Source organism: Fukomys damarensis, unplaced genomic scaffold (genome assembly GCF_012274545.1).
Source record: "Fukomys damarensis isolate Sample0158 unplaced genomic scaffold, DMR_v1.0_HiC HiC_scaffold_32, whole genome shotgun sequence".
Taxonomy (NCBI): Eukaryota; Metazoa; Chordata; class Mammalia; order Rodentia; family Bathyergidae; genus Fukomys; species Fukomys damarensis.
In genome coordinates this window covers 36597677-36610234 of record NW_022900944.1, presented here as the reverse complement: position 1 = coordinate 36610234, position 12558 = coordinate 36597677, and positions in this window count along the sequence as shown.

Genomic DNA, 12558 nt, shown 5'->3' with positions numbered 1-12558 from the left:
CTTTCAGACAACACTGGATCACATACATGATGGTGATCGTGTAGGTTATATACCTGGTAACGTCATAGTGGGCCTTCCTTGTATAAGTATATTCTGTAATGTTCACATGATGATGAGATTGCCTAAGCATTCCTCAGAATGTCATAGTTGTTAAATGACATGTGAATATGTGTGTGTGTGTGTGTGTGTGTGTGTGTGTGTGTGTGTGTATTATGCAGAGAAACAGAGACAGGCAGACAAAAAGAGAAAGGAACCTGGGAGACTACTAGCAGTTTTCCACCAGGCTCCTTAGAGAACTACCAGAAGGTGAGGGTGATCAATCTTCTGACTGCCTAGAAAACAGATGGCGTGGGCTAAAGAAAGAAAGACAATAGAGACTTTTGTAATTTCAAAATATACTGGGACCAGGAGAACAGTGCCTCAAGGTGGGCAAAGCGAGAGACACTCCACTCCAAGCTTGCCGTTATTTGCAGGATGTATACAGTGATCGGAGGGAGCATCAGGTGACTTAGGGGGCAGCAGTGATCCTATATCGATGAGGATCTTACGCTGATGAGAGCGATAAGGAGGGCATTCATACAGTCATAGGTGGATGAGACAGCAAGCTGATAAACTGTCCTTCCTCCAGTTGAAACCTTTCTCAGCTGATGTACCCTTGCCCTTGAGCGTCACAGTATCACGGGACCATTGAGGCCTCAACTTGTGACCAGAGGCAAAATGGAGTTATGTTTCTGCAGGCCACAGCTGGCTCATGGGCAAGGTGACCTTGGCCCTTGGACAGCTATAGTCATACTTTAATTACGAAATGATTTTTGCCCCCAAATGAAAGTAGGATGGCTCATGACAAGACCAATCAGGGTAAGGGAGAAGATGAAGTGTAGTGACCTCAGCAGACTCCAGATGACCCCAGCTTCACAGTGATGGTAGGCCCTGCTTGGCAAGCCAGGGATTTCATGCAAGACATATGTTCTCATTTACTCTTTCTTCTGCCCTTAGCGTCATCCTGGACACAGAAAGGGCTTTGGTTGTGTGTGCCTTTAGGAGAGTAAACAGGCAGCTCTGGAAGCTGTGTGCCACTCAGCAGCCAGGCTCTGGAAGGAAGCGGCTCAGTGGGCAGGTAGGCGGAGCCCCTGGTGCCTGTGATCAAGGCACAGCAATGGTAAGTAGGAAATCCAGTGGCCTCAAGATGGGAGGGGGAAAGACGGAGGTGAGACGGGGTAGGAGATCTGCATCTCTAACATCTCCCCCTGCCACTCAGACCCACAGCTCCTGGTGGGAGGAAACAACAGCCGAGGAGGAATAAAAACACAGTCACTGAGCATTGTGCTTGGAATTAATATGCAAACCCCATCAAATCCTTGACACCATGGGCTTTGGCCTTAAATGGAAGAAATTTTTTAAGCATCAGTGATTATCCCTGTGTGGTGCATCTCCAGGCTCCGTCTCCGTGATCGATGGCCACCTGCATCGTGCCCTGGCATTTTCACTCACAAAATAATTGGCTGCAGAAGGTTGCCGGATGCCTTTCTAGAGAAGGAAACTTCAAAATCAAATTCTATTCTATAAACTCAAATATTTTTTGATATTTGAATATTATGAGAGCACTGGTTCTGTTCCTATTTGACTTCTCCAGGATATGAAAATGTTCTTTTACTATATGATCACAATGAGTAAAATGAAAATAGTTTTCTGTATTTTGGAGGAAGCCATTTACTTCAAGGAGCTATTGTGATATTTTCTGTCCCTTTCTATAGCATTGCTGTAATGGCCATGGGACTCTCCAGACGCTTTTGAAGAAGAAACTGAGGCACCACTAACCCATGTGGACAGGGTTAGCAGAGATGTGAAAGCTCAGTCACAATAGCTAAACTTTACCAATACTGTCAATATTAGTTAATCATAATTAATACTGGTTAACTGGTACATTCATTAATTGTGCATAGCTAAACTAAGTGCAGACACTGGGTTTATACGCTCTCATTTAGTCCTCACACCAGCTGCATTATTGGCGTTATTTCTATTTTGCAGAAGAGACTGTAACTTGTATGAAACCTCACAGTTGGCATCTGACAAAGTAAGGACAAGACACAGGCTCTGCCCTCGAGCCTCTCCGTTCATGAGCTGCCTGTTGGTTAACCAGGGCTGCTGCGAACTGCCCCACATCCAGTCGCTTGGGGATGGGAATTCTCAAAACATGGAGTAAACATGGCTTAAAACATTTGTTGTTTCACAGTTTCGGTGGGTTAAGGAATCTGAGCGCAGCTTAGCAGGGGGCTTCTGCCTGAGTCAGTCACAAGGCAGCAGTGAGGTGCCAGCAAGGGCTGAGGTCATCTTGAGGCTCCACTGGGGAGGGATCCACTTCCAACCTTTCTTTTTTTAATTCTTTTGGGAAGATACCCAGCAGGGGAATAGCTGGGTCAAATGGGACCTCTAATCCTAGTTGTCTGAGGTATCTCCATATTGATTTCCACAGTGGTCACACCAGTCTGAACTCCCACCAACAATGGAGAAGGGTTCCTTTCTCCCCACAGCCCCACCAGCATTTATTATTGGTTGATTTCTTGATAGCAGCCATTCTTTCTGAGGTGAGGTGGAAAATCAGTGTTGTTTTCAACTGCACCTCTTGAATGACCAGTGAGGTCAAACATTTTTTCATATATTTATTTGCTGCTTTTACTTGTTTGTCTGGGAAATATCTGTTCGTTTCAGATGCCCGTTTTTGAATCAGGTCTTTATATTTTTGGGGGGGTCTGATATATTTGAGTTCTAGATAGGAGACCTTTGTCTGAGGAATAACTGGTCAAATTTTTTTGCTCACGTTGTGGGTTGTCTCTTAGCTCTGTTCGTGATTTCTCTGGCAGTGCAGAAGCTTTTTTAAAAGATGAGATCCCAATTGTTGATTCTTTGTGCTAGTTCCTGTGCTACTGAGGGTTTGTTCATAAAGTCTTTTCCTATGCCAATATCTTCAAGAGTTCTACCTAACTTACCTTCCAGCAGGTTTAGTGTTTCTGTTTTAATATTTAATCCAGGGATTTTAGTTTAGTGCATGGTAAAAGATACAGGTCTGGCTTTAATCTTTGGCAAGTTGAAATCCAGTTTTTCCAACACGATTTTTAAAAGAATTTTGTAATTTTAAATTGTAACTCGCAATCCAATTTTTTTTTTTTTGAATCAGGAATTTTCTCCCAGGAGAAGTTTGGAGTTACAAAGCAAAATATGTTACTTTTCATTTTTTTAAAAAAGAAGAGAAAATACACATATAACTGTAATTATTTTTTCAAAGTTTTAGATGAATTTGGTGGCAAAAATCCTGTCCCGAACTACCAATCGGACCTCAGGGTGGTGTGCACACATGTTCCTTGGAGATTTAATTTATCATTATTGAGGAGGAAGCTCAACACTTATTGAGTGCTATGTGCCAGGCCCTACTAAAGACTCTGTGTATCCTATTTTATCCTCACAACATTCCCATCGACTATTATTATCTCTATTTTACAAAGAAAATTGAAGCAGAGAGGGGTTTAGAAATTTGGCCAGAGGTAAAGCAGGGATTTGGAACCAGATCTGTTTTATTCCAGTTTCCTGTGCCCTACCATGAACCAATCACTAAACACAAGATTAAAAAACATCATTTCTGCCCCCAGTATTTGGCGATACAGTCAGCAAACTTCCAAATAGTCCTACCTAGGTGGTCCATCCTCCTTCTATTAGCCTATGTAAACCTTTTAGTGCATTAGTTAGTCATTGATGCATAATGAACTCCCCCAAAACCAAGCGGTACTAAACAGTAGGTACTTGCAAGTGCTCCTAGGTCTGTAAGCATCAGCCCCATAGCTCTTCCGGCCTAGGCAGACTTACTTATGACCTGAAGCAGATGTGGGTCCAGTAGGCAGTGTGCTTGTTGTGGGCCAGGCTCACCCACATGACGGGAAGTCTAATGGCTGGTCCTGCTCTGGTGTCCTCAGGAAGTTGAGCTGTGTTACATGTGATTCGCATCCTCCCGCAGACCAGCCTGGATTTTCCAAAGGGTGGAGGCTGAGCAAAAGAGTTCGAAGGCCTGGAGACCGGGTTTGAAACTAACACTGAGCCACTTTGGCCAATATTTTATTGGTCAAAGCAAGATCCAAGGCCAGCCTACATTCAGAATGGGAAGGGATTAGAACTTCTCATCACAAAGGGTGTGCCTGTAAGGTGTCATGAATTAGTGAAATCAGTCTTTCCTACAGTGTAGCTATGAAGATGCAGTTCTCCTTTGTGGATACCAATACCGATTTCGGTTGATGGAGATTACGTGGCAGACTCTCTCACTTCTCTATCGGAGACACTGTCAAAGTCATTCCTTGCATGAAAGGAAACAGGTTTAAAGAGGTAAAGAAACTTGCTTGCGATCCCACACTTTTGAATAAAGGATGTAGTCTTAGCTTTCGTTGGCTCAGCCCAGCCAAATGAGCCCTGATCCCCGCCCGTGGCTTCTTTTCTTACAAGGCATAAAGAAAGATCTATTTCCAACTGGTCCCAAGTGTGTATTCAAAGGATTTAGCCCTTGGACTTTCCATCCTTTCAGTGGAGGGCTTAATGAAATTGATAGGGCCCCAGAGTCCATGCCTCCAAACAAACCCCTTCTCAGTTTATAGCTTTGGCAGCTTTTGCTGCAGTCCCAAAGGGTATGCGGGGCCATGACGGAGCAGCAACTTTCTCCACGGTAATAAACAATCTAAGCCTCACAGTCGGCCCACACCTCCTATAAGCAGACCGGAGAAAAGAACGTGGGCTGGGAGATCAGGTACTTCGCTAGACCTCTGTTTCTTTATCGGCAAACGATCAATAGTTAACCTAACCCCATCTCTCTCAGAGAATATTTGGGAAGACGGAGGAGGCAATGGGGGTGAATGTACTTTACAAAGACAAAAGGCTAGATATGGGGATGTGAAGAGCAGAAGGGGGCAAGTAAGCAGAACAAGAGACACACAGAAAGAGACCTGGCCTCCAGAGAAAAGTGGAAAGGTGAAGTACTGCTCAGAACCCACACAGACAGAAGCATTTCCAGGAGCATAAACTTCCCCAGACCCTCAAGTGAAAAGCAGTCAGCCCCTCACTCACGAGTAATGTGTTTGCTGCACTGCCCCCTGCTGGTCATCATGTGGAAGAGCACAAATGCTGAAGAACTACCGAAGAGAACAAACTTGGATTTCACAGACCCTATAAGGACTTTCTGATAATCCCCAGTCCCAAGGCTAATTATTAGGGCTAGTTTGGCAATACCACCATCTCCACTTTTTCTTTGTTTTCCCCAGGGATCCACAGAATTGGCATTTTTCCTCTCTCAGGCACTGCTACCATCCTGCATGTTGTGGCTGTAACATGGCATCTGGCCTTCTCTATTCTTTGTAAAGACAACGAAGATCTTATCTGTGTACATTTATTAATAATCGCCATAAAGAACTGGGAAAGGAGGAAGCTTGTAATACTACAAAAGTTGCAGCCATTTCACAAAACTTCTAGAATCTCACCAGGTCCTTAGTTCTTGGTCTATAGTACCTGGCTCTCCCTTAAAATGAAAGTCCTTTAATGTTTCCCCCTCTGCTTTTATCCCTAAAGAGGGAGGGACCTCTTCAAATGACTCCTCCAACCATCACTGGATCTTTAGTCCATTTTACCAGGGCTCACTTGTTCCTGGCAGCTCCTTTCCCCAGCACCTGCTATGGCAAAATTCCGGCAGACACTAATTTGCCTGAGCCTCCAAGGAAGAATCCATGCCTCGGGAGCAGACACTTGTGTACTTCCTCCAGCTCATCTGGAATGAGAATCAGTAAGGAGCTCATAGGGCTTCAAGCAACCTCCAGCAAACCCATCTTGAGTACTAATCTGGGCTAAATGTTGTGTGGAGGATGAGAAATGTCTGTCCTCTTTGCAGCTGAGCCCAAACATGGATCCCATTCACCTGCTCTGACTAATAAGAGGGAGACCTTTATTGAATTAATGATGGTATTTACTGAATGCGTACTATGTGCCAGGCACTCTTCTAAATTCTGTGCATATGTTAAATCAGAAGCCACATGAACTAGAATCTATGATGATGACGATGATGATGATGATCACCCTCAATTTATACATCAGTAAATGCAAGCAGCGAGGAGTTAATGAAATTACTTGCCCAGGGTCACAGCAAAACCACTGAGCTGCACTCTCCCTCACTGCAAGTTAACAAGACTGCTTTTTGTGGCTCATTTGGGCTCCAGGAATTGGACTGGTTTGAGTTTTAATCCTCACTTTGCCACTGGGTCATTTGCTATCTGTGTAAATGTGGGCAATATACTTAGAATCTTTTTTGGGGTACCGGGGATCGAACTCGGGCCCTTATGCTTGCGAGGCTGGCAGCGGAACCACTGAGCCAAACCCCTGGCCCTATACTTAGAATCTTAAAGCTTCAATTTCCTTAACTGTAAAATAGAATAATAGAACCTACCCCCAGATAATTGTGATCAAATAACGCCTATAAACTGTACAGCACAGGGCCTGGTAAACACTAAGCACTTAGTAAGTGATAAATCTGTTTGTAGTTTTTCAACTGTACTGAATCCCTTTGCTGTCAGGAGTTTTTGCTCCTGACTCTGCCACTGTGTCCCTCCTTGATTAAAGATTTAGCTCTCTTTTGGATCATTGCATAACCCCTTTCTTACCTACGCTGCATGCTTCTTGTTTGCCACCCTCCAGTGGGCAATTTTCCTTAGATAACTAAAGACAGAGTAGCCCTTCAAAAATAAATATATCATTTTATTTTCCTGCTTAAACCATAATGGCTCCCCACTGCACAAAAAGTGAAATCTAAAACATCCACCATGACTTACAAAACTGGACCTGATATGACACTACCCAGCTTTCTTGTCTCAAATCTCTCCTTACTGTCCCGCACTGTGCTCCATTCACATTGCCCTTCTTTCCATTCTTAGGTTTAACAAGTTATTCCTACTTTGTGATATTTGTGAGGGAAGCAGCCAGAAACTTTTTCACTTTGAGCTTTACAAGGCTGGATTCTTTTTGGCAAAGCCCAACTCAAATTTTATTCTTTATAGAGTCCTTTATTCTTGGGTCTCTCCCTTCTGCCAGTCACTCTCATAATATCCACCACTATCTCAAACTGTCCCACTTATTTCTCTATTGACTGATTTCCTTTCCACCAATGCAATGACATAAGAGCAAAGAGTGTAGTTAGGAAGTCTTGTAGTCATCGTCTTGTAGTACTGTCAGTTTGCTTCCTGGCTTCTAGTAGATCTTCAATACATAAGCATTGAATTGATGAATAAATGGACTGGGCATAGTGGTACATGCCTATAAACCCAGGACTCAGGAGGCTGAGGCAGGAGGATTGCAAGTTTCAGCCCAGCCCAAGTAACTTGGTGTCATAGCAAGACCCTGCCTCAAAATAAAAAATTTAAAAGGGATGGGATTGTAATTTAGTGCCAAGGACCCGGCTTCAATTCCTTGTGCCAGAAAGGAATAAAAGAACGAAGGAAGGGAGGGTGCTCTCAGAGGTCTCATAAGTACCTTTGACAATAATCCATCTGCTGTATTACCTGTCAATCAAAATAAAGATGATGGCAGGGCCAGGATTTAGCCCAGCGGCACCATGCCTACCTTGCAAGTGCAAGGTTCTGAGTTTGATCCCCAGTACCAAAAATAATAAAAAAATTAAAGCTGATAGTAAAATATCTCAGAAAAAGGATAGACTATTATCCTGTAAACAGGGAAGAGAATGCAGGTCGAGAGAGCACAACAATAGATATTGGTGAGAAACAGAGAGTAAGAAATATCAAGCAACAACATAAGTGGTGTCCGGAATAGCGTTCTGTACTCATCCTGCTTGAAACCACCCTCCTGGGAGCATTTGCTTGTTTGTGGGGTTCTAATTAGCATGTTTGATTAGAAGTCGAGGAACCATGGGGAGCTAAGCCTATCATTTCTACACAGAGAAAGCTGACTTCCTTAAAATCCTGGTGTCACCATGTGCTGGTCTCCAATACACATATTAATTTGTCTTTATTCCCGGAGAGAGCAAGGAGGAGTTTGCAGAAAGAGAATAGAAGAACAGAAAGAGAAAGGTGAAGCCTTAGGCAAGGCACAAAGCCCCATAATAGGCAGTTCTGGAAGGGAGGAGATTGCATCAGCTTCAATAGCAGATGAGCCTCGGCTTATTTTTCTTTGCTCATCTAACCAGGTACTCTGTAAATGTCAGGTGGAGGGTGAGAAGAGGTAAACAGTTATTATGAAAGAATAAGGGGGGCATTTGGCTTCTGTCAGTTTTCTGGATTATAAAATACTGCGATGTCCAGGGGACCTTGGGAACGCTTGTGCTGGTATATCAACCATGTGTGTAGACAGAGGAAATGCGGGTTTAACCACAAAGTGTATTTGTGGGGACTGCAAATATAGTTGCTCTTTGAGCATGTGTGTTCTCTTGCTGCTCTCTCGAGTCGGCTGTGTTTTCCTTGGCTCAATTTCTTCTAAGCCAACCTGCAGGCATGCAGAAGGTATGTTTGCTGCTATGAAGGGTTTAGCAGTCCCTCAAAACATAAGCGAAGCATTTCTCCAGATGGCAGGGCTTTGGGGTTCAGAGGAATGTGGTTTTGGCTGTCAGCAAGGTTTAGTCAGCAGTGTTGGCTAGTCACCCACACCAAGCCTCACGTGCAGTTGTGCATTGTGACAAAATCCACCAGAAGCTCTGGGTCCCGAGGTGAGTACTGTTATTTGGAAGAAAGCTAAGAATTTCTGTGAGAAAGAAAATACCGTGCCCTGGAATTCACCTAAGTTATTCAGCCTCCAGACTGACACAGCTTAAGGAGAAAATTTTATTTAAAAAATTTGAACTCAGAAGAAGTCTGGATTTACATCTCAACTCCAACTCTACGAGACCATGTGACCATGAATACCATCTCCTTAAGCATCAACTTGTCTGTATAGAAAGTGGGGATGAAGTTCGATCCATGGTACCAAAAAAGAAAAGAAAAGAAAACAGAGTGGGGGTGAGCATGTAGCCTATGTCTTATGAAGTATGACGATAAGGATTGAAAAAGATAATGTATTCCAAGTGCTCAGGGCAGTAGCTAATGGCTAGTACCCAGTTAGTCACACACAATTCTGCATGAACACATCCAGCATTACAATCGGGGAATATGTTTTTCAGGTGGTAAAAGAGGGAAACATCATGAGAGTCCATCTTCTGGGAGATTAACTCAAGAGGCTTCAAGATGCTTTGTCTTATGTCTGGTCAGTTCTGCGGGCAGACATCAGCACCGTGGACAGCCCCACCGGTGGCAACTATAGCAGAAGGGGCAGGCTTTGAATTTGGACAATCTGTTTCAGTGTTTTAAAACGTGGTTCTATCAGTGAATGAATGGATGAAGAAAAAGTGACATATATACACAAAGGAATTTTGTTCGGTCATAAAGCAGGATGAATTTGAGTAATTTGTAGGAAAAACGGGTCTTGAGACACATTAAATGAAACAAGTCAGACACAGAAAGTCAAATCATACATGGTTTCTTTCATGTGAGATACCCAATTATAAATAAATTTAAAAAAAATAAAGACAGGCTTTTGAAAAGGGGTGAGGGGATCACGGGAAAGGGTGGAGCAAAGAGGAGAAGAGGACCGAAAATAATTAATGGCCAGTTTCTCCTGCAAGCCTGCGTATTGTGCTTTGGATGTGCAGTTCCTGTGTCTTGAGTTTTGCTCCCACCCACAGGGTCTTTGGAGAACCAGCACTAAATCCCAAAACAAGGAAGTGAGGAGTACTAAGGGCCATCAGGAAGGTCTACTCTGAAGATTTGCCCCGCAGTAGAGGACTTTCCTGGGTCCCCAAGCCTCCCATCACCCCTGGACTTTTCAGGTCTGATCATATTTCATTCAGGAACCGAAAGAGCATTCTGAACGAGTGGTAACCCTCCCCCTAACGTGAGCAAGCAGGCCCACACAGGACACATGGAGCTCCCGGCCCAAGGGTGAGGCTATCCACCACCTCCAAGCCAGCTCTACATTTTGATCCTTTTGGCATGGGGCAGCAGATGTGAGGACTAACCAAACAAGCGGATATCAAATGAGGACGATGCCCAGGAAGAGAAAGGAGCAACCAGACCCTGTGACTATCAACATTAAGTCCAACAGTCCACTTGAACCCCTGCCATATGACCTACATCCAGCCGAGACTGGAGGGCTAACCGTATTTCCCATCTACCAAAGGGAACAAGACACACCTTGGCTTGGACTCTAACCACAGTCTGGAGCAAATGGACAGAGCAGTCTCTGTTGTGAGGAGGGCACCGCAAAGGCTATAGGCCCTAAATGTAGGGGGAGAAAATCATGACTGTCCGAGTCCCAAGACTGCAGATCTTGAAGGAGAGAGGAGAGAGAGAGAGAGAGAGAGAGAGAGAGAGAGAGAGAGAGAGAGAGAGAATACTCATTCGAAGATACAGCGATTTTTTCTTTAACTCAAATTTTTTATTATTTTTCTATCTTTTCTTCATTGGGTTATTTGTGTATTTGGAGTCTTCTCTCCTTTTTACCAATCCTTTTAGTTTATTTGCTTTCTATTTCTCTTCTCCTCTTTTAACTGTTCCCCCTTTTCCTTCTTATCTTTCTTTTATTTTCTATATTTTGCTGTCTTTATTCTTCTTTTTCTAACCTCTTTCCTTATTTTTCTAATCCATTTTCATTCTTTCTGGCTACTGTTCTCTAACCCTATTTAGTTTTACTCCTCAACAGGACCTCCTATCTCAATTTTCTCTCCTCATATCCCATTGTAATTTATTTCTCAAATTTGGCTTTAAGTCATTCTCCAGTTCCCCACCCCTCCTACCTTTACTAGTACACGACTAAGTTTTATGTATCTCTAAATAGCTAGTTTACACTATTGCTGTTGAACACCTGTCTATTAGTAGAGGTTACATTGTTCCATTTAGTAGATATTTACTATAGATCAATAGTAGGTCAATATTTGATTGTCTTAGTGTTCGCATTATAATTATAGGTCTCTTTTCTAAAATTAAGGGCACGTTATTGGTTCTTAGGGGTTGTTAATATTCAGTTTATACTTGATACTATAATCAATGCTGATTTTATTACTATGGTCAAGGTGACATAACTATTGCTTTTAATTGGTTTTCTTGGGATGCCTGTATCAAGATTGCCTTGGGGATCATTAATAATGTGGCCCACTCCTGGAGAATTGGCTACTAGGTCAAATACATTGCAACCTCCCATTTCAAGTAAATGGAAGTGGTTGGATTCTGGGACAGAGGCAAAGGAACAATAGTTTGTCATGCCCAGAGGACAACACTGAAAAGGAGACATTAATTAAAGAGGTCTCCATAAGAAAAGCAAAGCTTTTTATTACAGTCAATCCACAGCTTCTGCAGAAAAACAAACAAAAAATAGAAACATGAGAAAACAAGTAATCAGAGCACATCCAAAACTCCCAACTCCCCCAGAGCTGATCATGGGACATTGAAGGGGAAAAAAACCAAAGCCACATACCCATATTATTCAAAATGATATCAGGGGAAAACAACAAAACAGATCAACGGGGCATTAGCAAGAAGAACTAAATGTTAAGACAGAAACTCTTAACCTGCTGGAAGATAATACAGGTAAAACTCCTGATGTCATAGGGTAAACAAGGACTTTCTGAACAGAACCCTGGTTGCACAGGAAATAACACCTAGAATCAATAAATGGGATCATATCAAATTTAAAAGCTTCTGTACCAAGAAATAAACAACCAAAAGAGTGAACAAAACTCCTAGAGAATGGGGAAAATTTTTCCAGTTATTCCTCAGATAGATGACTAACATCTAGAATACATGAAGAACTAAAAAAAAAAATCCCTCAAAATAATAGACCCAATCAAAAAATGTGCAACTGAAATAAATAGATACTTCACAGAAGTAAAAATGGCCAATAAATACAAAAAGAAATGTTCAGCATCACTGGCCATTAAAGAAATGCACATTAAAACAACTTCAAGATTCCATTTTACTCCGGAAAGAAAGGCCAGTATCAAGAAATGAAATATACAAAAACAAATGCTGGTGAGGCTGCAGGGAAAAAGAAACTCTTCTACATTGTTGGTGGGAATGTAAACTAGTACAACTACTATGGAGATCAGAATGGAGATTCCACAAAAAATTAAAACTAGAAATTTGACACAGCTACTCTTCTAGGTATTTTCCTGAAAAAGTTGAAGACATCCTATTACAGTGATACATGCATATCCATGTTTATAGCAGCACAACTGACAAAAGCTCACTCGTGGAAGCAGCCTATATGTCCATCAACAGATGAACGGGCAGTGGAGTACTATACTACTATGAAGAAGGACACATTTGAATCATTTATAAGAATACAGATGTACCTTGAAACTATAATGTTAAGTTAAATAAATCAGACACAAGGCCAGGGGATTTAGCTCAGAGGTGCTACTGCCTGCCTTGCAAGTTCAAGGACCTGAGTTTCATCTCCAGTACCAAAAAAAAAAAAAAAAAAAAAAAAAAAAAAAAAAAAAAA